A 4,928-nucleotide genomic window follows, 5' to 3' on the forward strand; every position below is an offset into this window, starting at 1 on the left:
TTATCTGATAATCCTAAAATTAATATACAAGTAAATGGTCAAAATATACAGCAAGTAAAAAAGGTGAAGCTTCTTGGACTTTGGCTTGATCCCACATTGTCATGGTCTGATCACATTAACACAGTTGTTGCTAAAATGGGTAGAGCTGTTGCAGTTATGCGAAATGTGCACAGTTTCTAAATACACAGCTGTTTAATCGTGTTGTTTGTACATTGGTTTTGTGTCATTTGGATTACTGTTCTGTTGTATGGTCTGCTGCATCAAGTAGTCATTTAAAAAAAATTACAAGTGGCTCAAAACAAGGCTGCAAGACTGGTTCTTGGTTGTTCTTTGAGAACTAGTGTTGGAGAGATGCATGAACGTCTTGCTTGGCTGATGGTCAGGCATAGACTATCTGTTAATATGTTAGTATACCTTCATAGAATTATTAATACTCTGACTCCTAAATTTCTTTATGATAATATAATTTACTATTCAGATATGAATTCACATTACACAAGAGGGGCGAATAGTCGACAGATTTCTTTACCCCTACCTAAATCTGACACTATGAAGAGGACCGTGTTTTATAGGTCAATTGTGTTTTGGAACAATCTTCCAGTTGGGGTTTGTGAGATCAAGGGAAAAACTGCTTTTAAAAAAAGACTAAGACTGTATTTGTTGTCATCATCATAATATTGTCTGGATTGGTTGAGAGAGGTTGTATTATGTGCTACGTTGTTTTTCATCATTTTATTATTTTAATTAGTACTTTTTGTATTTTTGTATTGTTTTTTATTTTTCTCTCATGTGTATTTACATATGATATATTTGGGAGTAATTGTGATTGTAATTATTGGACCCCAGGAAGACTAGCTGTCGTCTCGGCGTCAGCTAATGGGGATCCTTTTTAAATAAACAAATAAACAAAAAAAAAAAAATTAAATCCGTTATTGCCAAATACTGCAAATTTAATTTAAGAAATACTCGTTTTTATTGGTGCGTTGGCCTATTTAGGCCTTTGCCTATTCAGAGTGCTGATGTTGCAGAGGACTTTATTTATTTATTCCAACTTCCCAGTGGCTTATAGTCATGAATAAATTGTTATAACATGTATAAATGACTCATTCTTGACAAAAGGCAAAAAAAGCTGTGTGCGTGCGCACATTTGAATAATGTCGGGCTGTAAACGGGTTCGGGCTTTTAATAAGCTGTCAATCAAACTACTTGTCAGGCTCGGGCCCTGTCGGGGGCGGGGCCTAACCTTAAGGCACAGCTTTGACAGAATAACCAGCAGAGGGCAATAAAGACTATGAAAAACTGAAAGCTCACAACTGTGAATTATACTTTCGCTTTTGTTTTTACCTAAATCTCGCTAAATGTACTGTGGCTGTGACTTATGAAAATCAGACAGCCAGAATGTAAAACTCATACAGACCTTTCACAATGTAAGTTTTTATCCTTTTAAATACAGCTTTGTTTTTTGTGTGTGTGTGTGTGTGTGTGTGTGTGTGTGTGTGTTATTATAGCAGTAGTTTTGTTTGTTTGAGGAAAAGCGTTTCCTGATAACTTGCTAATGATGCTAACATGTTCATCATTATGCTGTTTAACAAAGATGATTTTGATTGTTTTATCAGTGGAATTATTAATGCAGTTATTCAGTTTTTCTTCACTATTTACTCATTCTAATTAAACTATTTCTTGGTAGCAGGTTAATGAATTTCTATCACTTTTTGTGTCATTTAAACAATAGGGTTTGATGATTACACTGAACATCTATAAACTACATAAAGCCAAAGATTTAGATTATAGTTGGATGTTTTTTATAAGACCCGTTTGGTAAATCTTAAAATAAAATTGGAATTTAAGGTTTTGACTGTGGTCAGATATGTATTATTTTATGACTCAGCACAGTATTTTATTGCTGTATTAAACTCTTTGTGATGTGTCTGTATCTGTCTCATAACAGCTGTCTGTATTCTCTTCAGGTTCAGACGCTTCAATCTTCTTCTGCTGCTGCTGTTTGGCTTCATCTATCAGATCGGTCAGTGTCATTTATGTTTATAAATTGTTAAACCTTGTAAAACCAAAGGTAGAGTTATTCTAGTCTATTGTTTTTCTTCTGGTAAGTCGAGATATTTTGTTGGTATTTATGGATTGATGGTAGAACTTCCTCAGCATCATCACACCGTGACATCACTGACCTGTCTCTGCTGTCCGTCTATAATCAAACATTGTTTGGTCAGGATCTTCAGGAGTTCACTATAACTGCTCTGACACACGAGCTCTAGCTCTGATTGGTCATGAATCAGGTTTATTTCTGAGTTCAGAAAGAACAAAAATACACAGTTCTGAACAAAAGTAAGAATAATCAGCTGGAATATATCCACACAAGCTCATACAGAAGTGGTTTTGGATACTGCATAATTACATTTTCACCAATAATAGATCATGGTCCAAACCAGCAACGTTAGTCTTAAATCTTTAAGGCATTTCTGATGTTAATAATTGTTATAGAAACTCTGTCATCAGTTCACAGCTGTGGAATCACTTGAATGTGTGGTGAAAAGAAAAGCTGACTAAAATAACTCCTAACAGAGAATATACAGAGATGGCATAAATGTATTTCTTTATTTATTTTGTACTAAGACTTTATATTGAATGATTGTGTATTTTCAGGAAGCACCACTGTATCTGTGTCAGGAGAAAATGGAGGAAACACAACACTTTTGTGTGAACTTGAGACCAGTGAGATTTCTGATATGATTTTAATCAGTTGGTCAAAAATCATCCCTGTTTGTGAGACTGAAGACTGTAGAGGACGAGTGTTTAAACGAGGAAACTGTGACGTCGTTATCAAGAATCTGAGCTTCAGCGACGCTGGGAAATACTTTATGAGAGTCTATTACCACAGTCATCAGACAGAGCTGGAGCAACAAATCAGGATGTACCAACTTCATATTCAGGGTAAATAATAAAAACGTGTTTTCTAGTTTTCCTTTAGTAACTGTGAGGTATTGCATGGAACCAGCTCTGAACCAGAGACTCTGAATGGAACAAGTTTAATATTCAGAATAGTGTGTGCTTATGGTCTTGATTGATTGACAGCATTATAATAATGATTAATGTCTTTGTGTTTCTCCTCAGATGATGTTTCTGTGAAAACAGGTGATGAGCTGGAGTTGGATGTTCTGTTGTCAAACGCTGATGAAGTGCAGCATCATAGCAGAAGAAGATCTGGAGCAGAACTGATGGAGTTCAGAGAGAACGGATCTCCATCAGAGATAGAAACCTGATCATTAGTAATTTCACAGACAGAGACGCAGGAACATACAGAGTTCTGGACCCTGAAGGAAACATCTTGATCACATTCACTGTCAGAGGTGAGAAGATCAATAGATGTGTGGAAGAATAAAGTGCACAGCTGAGGTTTATTCATCATGATCTGAACAGCAAATAAACTCTGTGATTAACTTCTTAATATCATCTACAGAATCAAAGTATCCTAGTTCAGAATCAAAGACAAAACCGGACAGCACAGATGAAGACAAAAATGATGATACGGAGCAAGTTCGTAAGTAAAGCTGGATGCATTGAGAGTGTTATAAAATGTATAAGCTCTAAAAAAAAAAAAAAAAAAAAAAAACCTTTCCAACCCTGTGCTTTCTTCCCATCTTGCTCTTTTCCAGCTGTGATTTATTGGATTATGAGCGCTGGACTGCTTGTGTATACAGCTCTGCTGGTTTCTGCTCTGGTCACGCTTACCATCCAGAAAACACTGATTTCTAAAAGCAGGACGTGTTTCACAGAACGGCGTCAAAGAGCAATGAATCTGAAAGATGATCTCATGTAGCAACATCACTGTAAGTTTGCCTTCAATGCTTAAAGATGATTCTGTCAATACATGTAATTAACTATGCATATGAACATTTGAACTGCTCTCGTGAGAATGTTGAGTTTATCTGAAATTAATTCATTCTTGAATGGGTTCTTTTATTACGCATTAATGAGCTCATTCAGTCTCGCTATAAAGGGGCACTCTCTTCTCACTTTCATACATTTCTGTACAATCCGTTCACAATTTAAATATTTGTTTAAATAGAGGCTCAGTGTCTATGTACAAGTTGCTAAGTTACATGACTGAAAAGTTTATTAATTATTTGAGTGAATCTTAATATAGCTTAATATAACACTTAATTAAAAAATATATATTTTGTATTATTATTTATTTCTATTGTACATTTTTTTGTTGTTTTATCTGAAGTTGTATATTAACAAACTGAAACACTTTTTTTTGTATGTGTAAGATATACGTCAAGCTGTATCTTTACACATCATATAATTACATAACAATTAATATAAGCTGTGTTAAAAATAAAATGTAAATGCCATCAGTGCATGACACATAAAGGTTGATTAAATAAAGTGTTTTGAATCTTAAATGTGTTGTTGAGATTTCTGATGAAAAAAAAAAAAAAAAACAGTAAAATTAAGAAATACTTCATGTTGTGCATTTTTGGTAGAAATTATGGTCATTACCAATGCTAAACCTTAAACCATAACTGCACATAGTTATGTCAAATCTACTATCACACTTTCAGAAAAATATGTGTGTATATTGCGTATGCATATATTATAAGAAATGAAAGGGCAAATAAGGTAGCTACTGTATAAGAAACAGAAGAACATGCTTGTTGTGTGCAGGAGAAATAAAAAGGGCAGAAATGGCATGGTGAGAAGTGAAAGTAATGGAGTAAACAGGAATAACAGGATGAGGAGTGAAGATCATACTGTAATGTAGTATTTTGGACAAAAGTACTTCAAACAAAACACCAAAATTCAGCACCTCTTACTGTAGCATTCTTTTATTATTATTATTTTTTAATGAACCATTGAACCTGGCACAATAAGGCGCCTTATTTTCTGCCTATTTCATGTCGATGTTTCTC

General features: G+C 34.5%; 1 long non-coding RNA gene across 1 annotated transcript; it reads left to right on the forward strand.

Annotated features, from left to right (window-relative positions):
• Nucleotides 1-2,195: 2,195 nt before the first annotated feature.
• On the forward strand, nt 2,196-4,165 carry LOC113075712 (uncharacterized). Its single transcript, XR_003281025.1, has 3 exons — nt 2,196-2,946; nt 3,127-3,362; nt 3,669-4,165. It is a non-coding gene; the product is annotated as an uncharacterized LOC113075712 (long non-coding RNA).
• Nucleotides 4,166-4,928: the final 763 nt, after the last annotated feature.

The sequence above is a fragment of the Carassius auratus genome, unplaced genomic scaffold (assembly GCF_003368295.1).
Source record: "Carassius auratus strain Wakin unplaced genomic scaffold, ASM336829v1 scaf_tig00017499, whole genome shotgun sequence".
In the NCBI taxonomy this organism is placed as follows: domain Eukaryota; kingdom Metazoa; phylum Chordata; class Actinopteri; order Cypriniformes; family Cyprinidae; genus Carassius; species Carassius auratus.